Here is an 18,147-nt window from a genome sequence, read left to right as displayed (position 1 = left end):
CCAATGGAAGATCTTTCTATCACCAACACTATTCTCAGTCCCCAATCCCAAATCACAAATATATGTAGTTATGAATTATTGTATTTAACTTAATTCCTCCTGCAGACAGGGCTCTGCTATGGAGCACCCTTGTATATAGTTTAGTTGCTTCTTGGAAAACAGCCATATTATGCTCTTTCAAAGGAATGCCAGAGGCTTTAGGTCTTGGGATAATTGAAGGTTGATGTTGAATAATAAAAATAGCTAATATGGCTTTGTGGACAACAGGAGAACCAAAGAACAGACTGCTCCTTCTTGGGGATTGTAGCAATGTTACTAACAAAAACAAAAATTATATATATTTCAAGAACATTTCTTTACCATGGTACTGGGTGAACAATATAGCTTCTGTCCTCAAGGAGAAAACAATTCTAATAGAGAGATATAGGCAATATAGAATACAGGAGGGTGTGAAAAGGGAAAGATATCTGCTCAGAGGAGTCACAGTAGTGGTCTGGTAGTGGCTGGATGCCATAGCAAATGCCAAACAAATGCTGAAAGTTAGATCAATAGCTGTATATTAAAGAATGATATGTGCCAGGCACTGAAAGGAAAAACAAGCAAACAAACCTCCAGCTTTTAGGGAGCTCCCACTCTAATAGGGGAAACAATCAGAAAATAATTATGTACAAATTAGATCAATAAAGATACTATAGGTAATTAACTGAAGGAAGGCATTGGAATTAAGATGAGTTAGAAATGGTTTTTTGCATGTGGGATTTTAGTTGGAAATTCAAGGAAGCCAGGAGCTGAAAAGGATAAAGGGGAGAGATGAAAATGTTCAGTTGAGAACCAGGAGTGCCTCATTTTAGTACCATCCAGTGTCACTGGAACACAAAGTATCTGAAGGGAAGTAAGATATGAGAAACCAAGAAAAGGGGAAGGGAGGAAGTCATCAAGGGCTTTAATACACAGAGGATCTAATATTTGATCCTGGAGGTAGTAAGAAGATCCTGCAATTGATTAATTTAAAGGAGTGATATTAAGACTTTAAGACATTAATTAAGTGAATTCTCACATTAAGTGTGAAAATCTACTTAACATCAGTGAGTTCAGGGTGCCAGGTTCAAAACTAAGACATTGCTAGGAATAATGACTGCACTGTAGAGTTACTGCCTGTGATATCTAAAATGTCAGAGATAGGGGGAAGAGTTGGGCAAGGTTGAAGAAGGGCCAGTGTGGACCCAATTTTCAAAATGGGAAATAAAATGAAGATTTGGGATGACTGGCTTTGGAAATTGGATTCCATTCTTACTATGAAAGCAATAATTTATGAACACTGAAGAAGACTATTAGCAAATACCAAGAGCCAGCCCAACTTCATCAAGAATTCTTCATGTCAGTCTCGTTTCCTTTTTTGGACAATTTCTAGACTTGCACATCAAAGGATAGCAGTAGATGTCAAGTATCTAGATGTCAGCGCAGCGTATGACCAAGTCTTCCTTGTTATTTTTAGAATGATTGGAGAGACATGAACTAAATATCTAATTAGGTGCAATCAGAACTGAATGACTCACTAACCTCAAAAAAACATTCTTCAGTAGATCAGGGTCAACTTGAATGTAGGTGGTCTTTACTGAAACGCTACCGATATCTGCCATTGATTTGTCCTGGATAACATTTTTAAAATCACTGATTTATCAAATAATATGCTTAATACCAACTTTTACATTAGCCATTTACTTCCCACATCATATTTTATTTTCTACTGCTCCTTATTTCAATCAGCAAAATGGTTCAAATAAAATAAAGCGGCAACAAAAAGACCATCTGGATGCCTCACTGGCCTGATAAATGCTATATATTCCTTTTGCAGGTTTCTCCTGGTGGCATTTTTGCTGCCACACGAACCACCTGGGAAGGGAATTGGTCATCATGCTTGACAAATCATGGATTGTTTTTCAGTCCATGCCAGAGTGAGTGTGTCCTATGGTTCTTTATGTCAAGCCAATAATAGATGCTAGTGTCCCTACACTTTCAACAAGGCTTCTGGACACCATGAATTAATCTCTTTTTTCTTGATATCAATAATATATATTTTCTGTCTTGGTATCATCTGTGGATTTCCTGTCTGTTTTATTGAACACAAGAAGATTATTTTAGAGCAGGTTCTGATCTGTCCTCTGTGGGAAGAGCCTCCAAACTTTCATAGAACCCCAGTTGGTCTGAGATGGGCAGAGAAATAAATATCAGTCAAGGAAATCTTGCTTTAAAATCCATTTCAGACCCTTATTCCCTGTGTCCCTGGAGATGATATCTAAGCTCTCTGAGTCATCATCTTCTTTTCTGCAAAATGGGAATATCTCACAGGGTTACTGTGAAGATAGCATCAGCTAATGTTGCAAGCCTTACAGAGCTCCAGAAATGGGAACTATTATCCTTTCCCTTTATGATCATATCATATCCTCCTGTGAATAATAAGTGCATCCGTAAGATGTGCAATAACTTTTACATACATGACTTGATCTGTTCTTCACAAAGGTCCAGTAAGATTCATAAGAAAGGTGTTATTAAATCTATTTTACAACTGAGGAAACTGAGGCTCAGAGAACTATGTCTGGAGAGTTTTCTTTCCCATATTCTCTGCTGCTGCTTGCACATCATTCCTCCTTTTTGGATCCTTCCCATCCCACATTTTCTGTGTGTTTTTTCCCTTCTTCTCCTTAAGTGCAGAACTCTACCCTGCTGAAAACCAGCTCTTTATCTTTCTTCACAACCTCAAAAGCATAGAGAACCAGATTTGACTTCAGCCTTCTTATATTCTCCTCTTACTGGAAGACCTGGCCTAGGATTTTTTGTCTTCATAAATATTGATGATGGGAGGTGGTACTTCCTCTTCAGTACTTGGGCCAGTTCCCCCACACCCTTGCCCCTTCTATACCAAAATCATTTTGATTTGTAATTTGTTTCTGCTTTGTTCCCCATGCTCCTTTCTTTTCCAGAAAACATCCTGTTTGCCTGGCTGATTGTTAGGGATGGGTAGCCTGGAATAGAGAAAGCTTAATGAGAACATATTCACTGTCATCAGATACTGTCATAGAGAGGTTGTCATCTTGAAAAGGGATTGGGCAATCATGGTGTAATGGAAAGAGCCATGGCTTGGGGTCAGCGCCTAGGATTGAATCATTCTTGTATGACTGAATCTATTTGAATCCATTTATTAAGATTATGGGCAATTAAGTCTTTCTCCTTGGCCTCCTGTTTCTCCTTCTGTCTACACACAGAGAAGGTTCAACAAGACGAAGAGGTCCTGCCTTTTTCCTGGGGGGCTAATTCATCATTATACTGTGAACTCCTCAAGGACAAAAATTGTTTTTGTTTTGCCTTTCTTTTTATTTCCAGTCCAGCTCTTCTTGTTATTATTCAGTTGTTTCTGCGGAGTCTGATACTTCATGGTCTCATTTTGGAGTTTTCTTGCCATTTTCTTGTCCAGCTTCTTTTATAGATAGGGAAATGAGGTAAATAAAGATGAGTTGCACAGGGTCACACAACTTGAATTTAGTGCTTCCTGACTTCAAGCCCTGCATTCCTTCTACTACATCATGCAGCTGTCCTGTCCAGCACATTATGGGTACTTATGAATACATGTTGACTTGTCGTCTCGTGAATCCCATAGCCTATATCTAGAACATCTGAAGTTAGAGAGACTGTGACCATGAATTACATAGCAATGAGTCTAAAAATGATTTCTTTCAAGATAGTGAGAAGCATAAACAAGGTTTTTGAAAAATTTGCAACAATTAAAATGTGGTAGAAAAAGATCTGTGATTTTTATTGGTGACTAACTCACAGGCAATGCTAATTCTATTGGAGTTTGGTGGTCACATTCAACACTGAAGTAAATGCTAAATTTCAGTAGTAAATAAAAGATGTTATTTTTTTTTCCCTCTATCCAAGTTCACAGACTTTGTGAAATCTCCTAAGGGGTTAAGAGACTGTGAACTAGATTATGTGTAAAGAATCTACCACTAAATCTTTTGGATATATATCTGCTTGGCCCTAGGTAAGTCAGAACTAAAAATGATAGACACTAGCTACAGAGGGCAGATTTCAACTTGGGAAGCCAAAACTTGCTAACAAATTGAGTGATTTGAAAGAAATGGGGATATGGGAGGCAGATATAGGGTCACTCAAATCCTCAGAACCATCAGGAGCTAGATGGTCACTTAACAGGGATTTGCACATAAAATTCCTGTTTCATAAAAGGGTTAGATCAGATTCAAAGAACTCAATAAATATCTCATTAGCACTTATGATGTACAGTCTTCTGAATATTCCTGGAAAGATGCAGAGTTTATAGGAAACAGTATCTGGCCTCAGAGATCTCACCATCCAAGATGGGAGTGGGGAGGTAGAAAGTAGCCCAGATAACTTGGATGGATAATATTTCAAAAAGACATGTACCCTCACCAAGGCAAACAGGAGTGAGTGCAGTCTCGCAGGGAAGGTGATGGCTGACATAATCTTCTAGGGAGGCTTCTAGGAAAGGCCACCTTGGAGTTGAATTTTGAAGGGTGGACAACAATTACAGAAGTAAAGATAAATGGAATTTGAGAAGCCCTGAGTATTTGTTTGTGTCTCTGAGCTTCTGAGATTCTGTGATGTTCTGAGACTGAGATCTATGGAAGGCACACAGTAGTTATCCAGTGACACAGCCAGAGCTTGAGATCTTTCCTTTTCTTTCAGCTCTATAGCACTGAAAATTCTAAAGCTAACCCAAGAAACAGATGCCAGTGTTTCCCTTCCATTCACAAGGGACCCACTAAAGACACTGTTTGTGGGCACATTTTCATTACCCTAATTTAATAAAAAAAAGTTTATGACCCAGTATATAGTCAAACATGTAATCACCCCTTGTGCAGTAGGAGCTAACACAGCACTAGTAAAAGAAATTTGAAGAAAACATTTCCATGCAAAATGGATCAGCAGAAAATATCTGATGATGAAAAGGAAAGAGGAAATTGTGAGAAGGTCCAAGGAAAGGAGGCATAGGTTTTAGCCTATGAAACCCCTAATTCTGTATTGAAAAGGACTTTAGAAGCTAAACTCTCCCAGATTTCTCTATGATAACCTCCCACTCTCTATTGGACTCTTCTAAATTTCTCAGCCTTCTTCAAATCTCCTATAACTCCCCTGCTCCTCACTCTTTTACCTGAAAACCTTGCCTCATAGAAAAAAAAAATTGAAGGCATTTATTGTGAGCTCTCCTTTTCTTCATCTTATATGTTATATCATTTATATGACTTCTGTTACTTTCTCCCCTTCCTCGTTGTCTCACTTGATTAGGTGGCTTTTCTTCTTACCAAGACTAGCCCCTCTACCTGCTCAAGGGATCGCATTCCTTCTTGTCACCTCCAACAAATGGTAGCCCAATCATGCTCAGTGGAAGAGGTTTCTACACACTGAGGCAGTTCATGACAAACTGGGATTTGTTAATCATTGATACATCAAGGTTCAACTTCTTTCTCTGCACGTTGGTCCAGATGCCACCACTTTACATGTGTAAGCAAGTGTCTCTACACAACAGCAATGGATAGATAATAAGAATATTCTTTTTTTATTTTTTGTTATTTTAGTTTTTATTTTCAAAACATGCAAGGATATTTTTTCAACACTGATCTTTGAACAATCTTGTGTTCCAATTTCCCCTCCTTCCCCACCTTTTCCCCTAGATGGCAAGTAATCCAATCAATATATGTTAAATCTAATATAGGCATACATATTTATACAATTATCTTGCTGTACAGAAAAAATCAGATCAAAAAGTAAAAAAAAAAAGAAAAAGAAAAAGAATATGAAATTCAAGTAAACACAACAAAAAGAGTGAAAATGCTATGCTGTGATCTCTCCTCAGTTCTCATAGTCCTCTCTCTTGGAGTAGATGGTTCTTATCATCAGAAGATCATTGGAACTGCCCTGAATTATCTCACTGTTGGAAAGATCCAAGTCCATCAGAATTGATCACCATATAATCTATTTTTTATCACCATATAATCTTCTTGTTGCTGTGTACAATGATCTCCTGGTTCTGCTCATTTCACTTAACATCAGTCCATGTAAATCTCTTCAGGCCTCTCTGAAATCATCCTGCTGGTTGTTTCTTACATAACAATAATATTCCATAGCATTCATATACCATAACTTATTCAGCCATTCTCTAACTGATGGGCATCCATTCGGTTTCGTTTCTTGTCACTACAAAAAAGGCTGCCACAAACATTTTTGCATATGTGGGTCCCTTTTCTTTCTTTAAGATCTCTTTGTGATATAAGCCCAGGAAAAAACACTGCTGCATCAAAGGGTATGCACAGTTTGATAACCCTTTGGGCATAGTCCCAAACTGCTCTCTAGAATGGTTGGATCCACTCCTAGTTTCTCCAACAATGTAGGAGTGTCCTAGTTTTCTTACTTCCCTTCCAACATTCATCATTATCTTAGCCAATCTGAGAGATGTGTAGTGGTATCTCAGAGTTACCTTAGTTTGAATTGTTCTGATTATTAGAGATTTAGGACACCTTTTCATATGACTAGAAATGGTTTCAATTTTTTCATCTGAAAATTGTGTGTTCATATCCTTTGACCATTTATCAATTGAAGAATGGCTTGATAAAAGAATATTCTAAGCCAGCTCTATTAATTATCTCCTGTATAGTACCTGGATAACCTTGTTTACCATATAGATTTTGCCTATACTCTAGAAATCCAAATGACATTTGTGGGCTCCATTTTATTAACTAGTTGATCACTTCTCAAATCTGAATCCCCTCTCTGATTCTCCTAGCTTCTGTCATAGGCAGGGAAGAAAATACTGCTAGAAGATTAATGCCATCAATTCATGTTCCCACTCTCTATTGGACTCTTCTAAATTTCTCAGCCTTCTTCAAATCCCCTATAACTCCCCTGCTCCTCACTCTTTTACCTGAAAACCTTGCCTCATAGGAAAAAAAAAAATTGAAGCCATTTATTGTGAGCTCTCCTTTTCTTCATCTTATATGTTATATCATTTATATGACTTCTGTTACTTTCTCCTCTTCCTCATTGTCTCACTTGATAAGGCGGCTTTTCTCCTTACCAAGACTAGCCGCTCTACCTGCTCAAGGGATCCCATTCCTTCTTGTCACCTCCAACAGGTGATTGTTCCCTCAGTCATCTCCACTCAGTCACTGATTTTCAATCTAGCCCTGTCTACTGGCTCATTTTCTCCTGTCTACAAAAATGCCCATGTATCTTCAATCCTCAAAAATACCCTCCTATTCCTACCATCATCCTCTATCCTTTTTGCCCTTTATAGTTAACCTCCTCCAAAAAGCCACTTACAACAAGTGCCTCCACTTTTTTCACTCCTATTTTTTAAAACATCTTTCAGAAAAGTGAAAATATGGCTCTTAATCTTATCACGCCACTGAAATATCTCTCTTGAAATTTACCAGTTATTTCTTTGTTACCATATCCAATGGCCCTTTCTTAATTCTTTTTAAACTCCCTGTAGTCTTTGACACTATTGATCACTCACATGTCCTTAAAATTCCCTTCTCTCTGTGTTCTCTTCCTACCTCTCTAAATATTCCTGATTAATTCCTTTGTTGGATCTTTATCCAGATCTTAGCTTCTAACTATAGTTAGCCCACAGGGTTCTGTCTTTGGTCATCTTCCCTTCTCCCTCCATCCTACTTCTCTTGGTGATCTTATCAGCTCCCATGGATTTAATTACCATCTCTATACTAATGGCTCTCTAATCACTCTATCTTGTGGCAATCTCTCTCCTGACTTCCAATGTCATTTATCTTCACCTGATTTTCATATATCTCCAACTAGATGACCAATAAACATTTTAAATTTGACATGATCACAACAAAACTCATTATCTATGCCTCCCCTTATTACCTTTCCTACTATTAAAGAGAGCAACACCATCCTAGTAGACCCACATGCTAATTATCCAAGGTACCATCCTCAACTCCTCACATCTCTTGAACACTCAATATTCATCTGTTGCCACAGGATACCAATTTCACTTCTGTGACATCTCTTTAATATACCTCTTTTCTTCTCTGACCCTGTCCTCACCCTACTACCCTTCACCTCACAGCCGGACTATTGCCATAGCTGATGGGAAATCTGCTTTCCTCATCTCTTCACACTCAAATCCATCCTTTATTTCAAACACCAACCTGATTTCCCTTCAAGGACAGTTTTGGCTGTATCCTTCTTCTACTCAAAAAACATCAGTGATTCCCTGCATTTTCAAGCATCAACTACAAAACTCTGCTTGGCCTTCAAAGTTCTTCATAACCTATTTTTCTTCTACTTTTCCAGGCTTCTTAAAGCTTACTTTTTATTATATACTCTTTGATACTGCCCTCCTGGTTGGTCTCTGAGGAAGATCCTCCAGAGTCTAACTCTGAGCATTCTTGTGAATTACCCCCTATGCACAGAATGTTTTTCTTCAAGATCTAACTCAAATCCCAACTTCTACAAGAAACTTTTCATAATACCTCCCAATTATAATGATTTCCCTCTGTTAATTATTTTCTACATATAGTTTATTTGTGTATGTTTATTGTTTGTTTTTTACCCCATTGGATTATGATCTTTGAAAGCACAGTGTCTGGTACCAAGCACATGCTCAATAAACATTTAGAGACTGATTATGGCTTTCTAAATTTTTCTTTTGGAATTATCCATAGCCTCTGAATTGCTAGCAGCAGAGACATGGACAAATGGAAAGACCATGAAGTTTGACTAGTTTCAATCATTAAACTATTATTTCTATTGTTGTGTGTGTATGCTGTGCATGTGTGTGCATGTGCATGAATAAGTGTATACTTATATACATATGTTTGTATATGTGAGAGAGACCACCATAAGGAATTATCCTAGTGCTGGATCATGGTTTAAATTTGGACCTCGGAACAATAGTGGTCCTCTCCATTGCTATGGGTGGGTGCAGACTTCATGTCCTGCAGTGTAGAATCACTACCTACCAACAGGTCCTTTCTTTGACATTGAGGGGTAATTCTTCCCTGGAGGTGTCTGTATACCCACACCTTCATTTCCTGGAGCATGGGAAGATGCTTTTCTCCTAGTTTTTTGGAAAAAAACCTCCTGTCCAATGCACTCCAAAGGCTCAGTAGCCTTTTCAGTCTTGATGCGCCTAAGATGGCACACATCATAAATGCCTGAAACTTAGCCTTTTACCAAGCTTATGTATATTCATTCAGAAAGCTGTCATTCTTACAGTCACACAGGTAACAATACTGTAATGATTGTTGACTGCTCCCCTCCTCTCAGAACCAACATATACAATCAATAACCAAACCATTGAAACTCTTTTCTTAACCATCTCTCACATCTATTCTATACTTTCTACCTATATCAACTTTTAACCTAGTTTGGGCCTTTACCACCTCTTACTTCATATATTAAGGGTAGCTAGGTGGCTCAGTGGATAGTGCCTGGCCTGAGTCAGGAAACTTCATCTTCTTGAGTTCAAATCCATCTCAGGACATTTACTAGGTGGGCAAGTTACTTAACCATATTTGCTTCCGTTTCCTCATCCATAAAATGAGTTGGAAAAGGAAAGGGTAAATCATTTCTTTACCAAGAAAATCTCAAATCAGGTCAAAGAGAGTTAGACACAGCTAGAAAATGACTGAACAACAATTAAAGCTGGTCTATTAAAAATAACCTCCTAATTAGTTATCAAAAATTCTATAGCCCAGATCTGGCCATGTTACATTCCTCCCTTTTCCTTTTAAAAACAAAATGAAACAAAAAACACCAATGGTTCCCCATTATCAACCAAAAACACACTAATTATATTCCTGCTACTCTTCACTATAGGAATTCCATCTTCCATCTCCATAGCTCTGCACTGGCTGTTCTTCATGCCCAGAATGCCCTCCTTCCTCACTTCTGCCTCTTGGAATTATTTTCCTTCAGGTCTCAGCTCAAACAATGCTTTCTACATGAAGTCTTTTTTATTCCCCCAATTGCTAGCACCTCCTTCCCTAATAATCTGGGATTTATTTTATATCTATTTTCAACATAACTATAGATATCCATGTTGCCATCCATCATCTGGTTGTAAGATCCTTGAATTTTCATTTTTATTTTTATATCCTCAGAATGTAGCACAAGGCTTGTATATGATTGATGATTAATTCATGTTTGATTGTTGAATTATATGGAATGAGTCCTTTCTGCTTGGAGGAGGACACTTGTCTTATTCTCTGTCTGTGGATGGACTGTGATTATAATGGCCACCAAGCTCACTGCCACCAAATATCCTCCCTCACTGCACCCAGAAAAGCATCTGAGTGAGGCAGTCTTTGATCTGGTGATATATCATTTCTATTGTCATGTCTGTGCACTTGTGCATGTGTGTGTATGTACACAAACAGGTGTATACTTGTATACATATGGGTATATATGTAAGAAAGACCACCATGAGGAATTATCCTGGTGCTGAGCCCCCCATTTTAGGTAGCCATTGGCAAAATCTTCCCTTCTAGAGTCCCCTTCTGAGCCATATTTCCATTGGATCATAGATTCAAAGATTGCAGAAAACATACAAATTCATTCTACAGAAAAGGAAACTGAGTCCCAGAAAAGGCAAGTGAGCTATTCCCGGTGCCAGAGATGACCCAGCCAGTGGCCCATCTCAGGTACAAGTACCTCAAATATAGCATTTATTTGAGATTAGGTTATTGCATGATACGACTACTAAAGTCTCTCCTTGTCGTTAAGATTCCAAGCTCTGTGATTTGGTAATTCTTAAATAAATCCAAAGCTTGAATTACAAATATTTGATCATGACTGTCCAATAACTGAACTTTCAAAAAAAAATGAATTGGTTAAGTGGAGGAGACCAGAGCATTCATGCTAAGATAATTGTCAGTACAATTGTATTTAGAGCTGTAACAGCTACATAGGGAAAAAGAGAGGAGACTTTCTGATCTCTCTTTTAAAATGTAGAACTCAGAGAAAATGAGGGGGGCAACAGAGAAGAAGATTTAGGCTTCTTATTAAGAAAAATATCCTAATAATTAGACCTATAAAACAAGGCAATGACAATTACTAATGTCTACTCTCTAAGACCATGAGGGTAAACTGGGGAGGATAATCTCTAATGGGAAATACAATGGTTACTCATTGGGAATATTGGGATTATGGGGAAAGACAGTCTCAAATGTGAGATAAAATGGCACTTCCTGGGGACAGGGGAGTCAGGCAGTTTTCAATGGTAGGTACAATGGCCTCTCAGAGGGGACATAGAGATTGGGAGGAGGGCAGTTTTTAATAGCAGGTATAAAGGACCCTCTTGGGAACATGAGGGTGGAGGGAAGGCAGTTTCCAATGGTGGGTGCAATCGCCACTTGAATCCAATGGAATGGAATGGATTCAACAGATTGGCTTCTGAAGCCTTTTCTGGACCTCAGTCTAGCTACAAGCACATGATAACTGTTGACTGTCCAAGGAAGGGTAGAAGAATAAGGACAGAAAACGGAAAACAGGAGTCATGTTTTAGAGAAGGATTATCTTACTCTAGAATAGTATAGAAACATACCTGCATACTGACTTAGAAAACCACAAATTAACATTATCTGCATTGTATCCCCAAGGAGGCTGGCTTGTTCAGTATATTGGCCTGCGGTTGAATTGACCTGAGACATTAATTGTATGAGCCTGGGCAAGTCACTTCATCCTGCTTGTTTCACTCACCTCATCTATAAAATGAGTTGGAGATGGAAGTGGCAAACCAATTCAGTATCTTTGCCAAAACAAAAACAAACAAACAAAACCAAACCATGGATAGTACTGAAGCTGTCTATGATTAAGTATGACTAAACAACAATGTTGTTATTTAGATATTTTGTTAAACATTTCCCAATTACATTTTGATCTGGTCTGGGTGTACTTGAGAGTTTTACAGTATGCACACTTAGCCAGTTGGGTTTTAGTTTGACACGAGAGGATTATCTGTCTTTTTTGCATAGTTTGGTTTGAGTAGGTTTTGTGGTCAGATCAGAAAAGGCAGAGGCAGAGCAGGCACCAAAAACTGGCAAAATAACTCAAAGGGTCTTGGTATAATGCTGGAGAAACTGAGGCAAGATAGAGATTAGAGAGTTTTTAATATTGTATTTGAATTTCTGAGAGGAAGAGATTGTCTAGGGGCAGAGCAGAATCTATTTTGCTCACAGGGCTGAATTGGACTTTTGTCTCAAAGAATTCAGCATTGAATGTGAGATTCCATAATTCTTATAGGGCTCTAGTAATCAGGGGAGACAAAAGCACCAGTCTGAACACTGGTGAGCGGGAATTCTAGAAAGGGACCATTAATCCGGTTCTGATAGGTTGGGGCGTGAGTACCAAAAGTTCTTGATAATTTAGGAGGACTTAAGAGCCAGGATGTCTGAAATATAAGATCTCCCCCTTATCTGAGATTTAAACATTTACAATTTATGACCCTAGAATAGCCCTAAGTTATATCAGTCCTAACAGTCAGGAAGTGGGGGTGTTGCAACTGGGGGATTAAGGCAGAACAATTCAGGGAACTGAGGCAGAACAATTTAGGGAAACTGAGGCAGAACAATAAATAGAAACTATGGCACAATATTGGGATGTGGAGAGGAAGTAATAGGAGACCAGAGCTTCCCCCTTTGTCAGAAACATTCCTAAAACATCTATCAACTAAGAGTCCATTTGCATAAGATTGTTTATTCTTTGAAAGTGTATCAATTATGAATTTGTATGAATTCCTTGAAGCAATCTCTTTTTTTATTTTTTTGCTAAGAACAGAGTTCTATGGGGGAGGGTTATGAAAAGGGAATTCTGGGGCTATAAAGACAATGATGATGCTGTGTGTATGTGAGGGGGACAGAAGAGAAAAAAGAGAAAAAAAGGAAAGATATAGAAACAGAGGACAGACAAACTGAGACAGAGACAGAGAGAATATGAGAGAGAGAAGAATATGAGAGAAAACAGAGAGAAGAATATAAAAGAAAACAGAGAAAAAAGAGGAGAGGAGACAAAAGGAGAACAGAGGAGAGAAAAGGAGAGGAAAGAAAAGGAGAGGAAAAAAATAAAAAGAAGAAAAGAAGAGAGAAAGAGATAGAGACAAAGAAATAGTGAGAATCTCAGCTTTGCAAAGCTTGGACCTGAAATGACCCAAGAGGGCACTTGACCATTCCCCCAACTCAGTGCATGAATCCCTTCTCTGATGTCTAGCCTTTCCTACAAAGAAGATGATCTTCCTTCTCCAACTCTGGAAAGCTTGGCTGGGTACAAGTTGCTCCTGACACATTAGAGACTTCCACCTTTTCCTCCTTGTTTAATTCCTGGGGCCAAGCAGAGAACTCTGAGCTCTCTTCTACCCAATATTCCTTCAGATCCTTAATGATTTTACCCCAAATCTTATTTTCTCTGGGCTACAAATTTCTAGTTTCTCCAGCTGTTTTGGGACCTGCTTTTTGAGGACACTGGATGAGTAAGAGGGTCTCTAAAGGGGATGGAAATAAAAAGGCCCCAGGAGGATTTGACCTTCTTTAAATTTGGCCTCAGGCTGTTAATAGTTCTTGCCTGTTTACCACTGGGAGACAAGTTGTGTGGGCCTCATTTACATAAAAACAATTGTGTTCTAATTAAAATTCTGTCTTATCTATTCATTAAAGCAAGCCCCCAATTGCCTTCAATTAAAGGGCAATTTATTTACCTAATCCTAGTTGAGAGACAGCCACCTTTTGAGCAAAGTCTTGCTTTTGAAAATAGAATCTACCATTCCAATCCCAACCTACCCTGTCACTCTTTACCCTTTGTGACCACTGGACCTTTTCTGGCCTCAGTTTCCTAATATGTACAATACAGGTAGTATGCTAGGTCAGGGGCTCTTCACCTTGCTTGTAAATGATGAGCCTTTTCAGGAGAGAGTCTGTGGACCATATGCACTCTTCAGATTCAGGATCTTAATTGCATAAAATAAAATGCATAAAATTATAAAGGAAAGCAATTATATGAAGTGTTAGGCCCTGGATAGAAGGTCATACCCCCTCTTCTATGTTGGGCTATGGATAGCAGGCCATACATCCCCATTCCCCTTTTTATTTGTGTTATTAGACTTGAGAAAATTGGGTTTAAAAAGAAAACTTTAAACCTTGAGGCTTTGACTCCCCTTTACATACCAGTGTGACATAATGAAGGATAGAAAAGAAAAACAACATCCAAGAGCCCGCCACAGCCTCCCTTCTTGTCCAAAACTACCCTGGGAAAAGAATTATTGTTAAAGACAAAGACCCCAAGTTCTGTTATCTCACCTACTGCCCTGATTAAAAAAAAAACCCTAAGTTATGCCCTCGTTATAGCCCCTATCTATCCAAGATTGGTCCTCCTCCCCTGTCTGACAAGATCTGAGCCACAGTCCCCAAGATGTAAATTCAAGTTTACTTCTCTCTCTCTCCTCTCTTTGAAATAAAGATAACAGCTGCAAGATGCAGACTGATTGCATTCTTACTTCTGTATTTTTCTTGCAAACTCTAGTTAGCTAAAACCCTATGTAAACTCTGTGCCTCAGTTCCTCTGCATCAAGTGCTTTGGAACCATATTCCTATTTGGTCAGCTAGCTTGTTAAACTCTCCACACTAAAATTAATAAATCTCTACTTGCCTCAGTTTCTCTGCCAGTATAGAAGGTTCAAACCATATTGCCATTGAGAATTTTTCATATTCTGAACTACTCTTCCAGAACCTGGAGCTATATGTATGTATGTATACACACATGCTGAAAGGAATTCTTCATTTGGACTTTCACTCTGATTTAAGAGGTAAAATTCAGAACAAAGAATTAAAGGGATTTTATTATAAATTAAGTCAAAGTAGCTATGTTGACATTGACAGACTGATCATCGATGACTAAAAGTCAGCAATAGTTTTTGGGTGAGGACAGCTTTAATAATTAACTTTAAGACAATTCAGTTGGTTCCTCCTCAGTAGAAGAAGCTGGATCCTTGTATCTCAGTTGTTCTTCCCCAAGGTAGTAAGAACATGACAGTTTTCAGGTAAGGATATGGGACAGAGAGGAGGTACAAAAGTTGCAGAGTTGGTGTCTTCTTTTCCACCAGTCCCTAACATTAATTGATAAGTGGGACTGGGAACAATGGGTAACTGAGCTGGATAAACTGAGGCAAGACAGGGATTAGGGTTTTTAATATTTTAATAGTGGAGAATTTGGGCTAGCCATACTATCCATAGCCAGCCAGCTGGACTGAACTCTTGTCTCAAAGCATTCAGCCACAAGCAAGTAATTCCAGAGACTTTTATAGGGCTCCAGCTATCAGGGAAATATGACATAGGATAAAATAGCCTTAATTCAGTTTTACTTCAGGTAATTGTTCCAGTATCTTTTAGATGGTGGAACTTTAAACTCCTAAATAATATTAGCTACAGGACCAGAAAATTTTACCTCCAAAAACAAATCTCATTAATCAAAGATTTAGATGACTCCTAAACAGGTATTTACCATGATTTTATATTGATTACAGTAAGAGATTCATCTCAGAAAGTCACAGCTTATCTTTCATATCTAACTAGATGGTTTATAAGATCAACATTACAAAAATCATTTTGCTCTTAAAATGTCCAATACATAGGAAAATTCTAAATTGCACATTGTACATAACAGAAACATGTTCAAAGGGACAAAGGTAAAAACTATTATTCTCAGAGTCCTTTTAAATAATAACTTTTAAGATGACTCAATACAATCAATTAAAACTCATAAAGAATGTCCTAATTCCACATAAAAGAACTTTCAGAATTAACATTAATAATTTCTTCATTCTCAAAAATGTTAAACTTTTGGAAATAACCCTACCAAATTAGAGATCGCAGTTGTTATCGTATTCCTTAAAAAAGGAGATCATTATGCACCTAAAGAAACAAACATTCAGTAATTAACACCATGTAAATAAAAGTAGGCTGTTCCTTTAAACAATAAAATGCTTTCTGCAACAGAGAGCCAGCTGAGTTTGTCTTCACTTCTAAAAAAGACAGCCACAAGCTGTTGGGGTAGTTGCGGGGAAGGAAGGTGAGTTAAATTTTCACCTTTGAAGCCAAAAGATCCCTTCGCTTTTCTCCCTCCCCCACTCTACTTCTCTTTATAATTAACTTTTAGGATGCCAAATCCTTCTCATAATTTAGCCAGCCAATGTGTTTTCTTTCTCCAAACAAATATCAAGGTCCTTCCATTAAAAGACTTGCCTCTTTCTGTCCAACATCCTCACCTTTCTTCAACATGCATTTTCCTTCTCTCTCTTCTCAATGACCAACATTACCTCATTGTAACACTTCCCTCTCTGTCTCCTTTCTGACTGCAACATATTGTATTCTAATGAGATTTTCATTCAAACTGTTGAATGTTTCTGCAAATCAATCTTTCTTATTCCATTTATGTATAATCACTTCTTTTCTCCTTTCCTTAGTTTTCTTTTCCTTTAAAACTAAACTCATACACTTGTTCCAAAGTGCTGACAAAATTTTAAAGCATAATTTATAATGTTTACAAATTGCCCAATATATGTTTCAGAAGGTAACAAACTTCATCTAATTAAGGGTATGTGACCTCTTCAGGTAAGTTATCAGGACTTTGTTTTAACAAGCTATTTTTTAAACTATTTTTAAATCAAATCAAATACAGTCTTAAAAATTTTTGTCTTTCAGTAGTAATGTTCAATATTCAAACAAATTCCCAAGTTCTTATACTCAAAATAAATAGATCTAACATTCACAAGACAGTAGTAATTATTTCACAAAATTTAAGAATCGTAGTGCCACTTTAAAAACTAAGTTCCTAAAATTCAATAGACCAATAAGCCCATAAGGATATGACTTTTTCCCACTTAAGTAAGTTTTCCTAAATTCTAATTAAATTTTGCAGACAAACTGAATTGCTATTTGGTATACACACACACACACACACACACACACACACATACATATGCACACACACACACACACAAACACACACACACACATATGTTTTTAAACTGGTTTTCAGAAGTTTGACTAGATAAGGAGGTTTCTTCCCTTTGCCTAAGTCTTTTCTTCAAAGCAATTAACATCAGCTTCATTTGTTCTCTTACCTCCCCCCAGGCAGAGCTGCAACTTGAATCAGATAAGGTTTTATTGCCCCATTTTTTTTTTTCTTTTCTAAAAAGACTGCTTTTCTGCCAGGGTTTTAAAAGCAGCCAAGTTTTTCTGTCCTTTTTTTTTTCACATTAGTGCAAACAAGTTACAATTAAGTCCAATAAGAAGTTAAAAACCACAAGCATTTTTTTTTATGCTAAACACCTTTGCAATATTGAAATGACCAATTGCCAAATTTCTTAATCATTATTCCTAAACTGAGACAAGACAGAGATTAGGGTTCTTAATATTTTAATAGTGGAGAATTGGAGTTAGCCATACTGGCCATAGCCAGCTGGCTGGATTGGACTCTTGTCTCGAAGCATCCAGCCACAAGCACATAATTCCAGAGACTTTTATAGGGTTCCAGCAATCAGGAAAACAAAAGCAAGGGGTGGGGGATGAGGCAGAGAACTGGGTGAGTGGAAATTTTAGGAAGAACCATAACTGTTTTTTAATTTTGACAGGTTGGGAGTCAAGAAGATGGTCGAGCAGAAGACAGGAAGTTTAGGCTCAGGAGATATCCAAGTATTTGAGATAAACTGTCTGCAGTTTTTATGACTCCTTGGAATGCCAGAGTGGCCAGAGCTCTGCAGCCCTAATTATCTTAGTTCTAATGGCCAGGAAGAGGGGGTTGCTACCAGGGAAATTGAGGCATAGCACTTTTAACACATAACCCCGTATATCCATAAACATATATAGATATAGATATCTATAGCTATCTTTTAATTCTATAAATAATTCATGTTTATGATTATATTTATGAATATCTATATTATTGGATCTAAAGGCATATAGATCTGCACATAAGCTATATTATTTCAATATAGACAAAGGGATTTCCTTTCATAAAAATTATTTTAAAAAGCCATGCTTTTCCATATCATGTCAGTCAGCTGAACATGTTCACTGTGATCTAAAGAATATCATA

Source organism: Antechinus flavipes, chromosome 5, assembly GCF_016432865.1.
Source record: "Antechinus flavipes isolate AdamAnt ecotype Samford, QLD, Australia chromosome 5, AdamAnt_v2, whole genome shotgun sequence".
Lineage (NCBI taxonomy): Eukaryota > Metazoa > Chordata > Mammalia > Dasyuromorphia > Dasyuridae > Antechinus > Antechinus flavipes.
The sequence above is the reverse complement of the archived record's forward strand: the minus strand, read 5'-3'. Positions refer to the sequence as shown.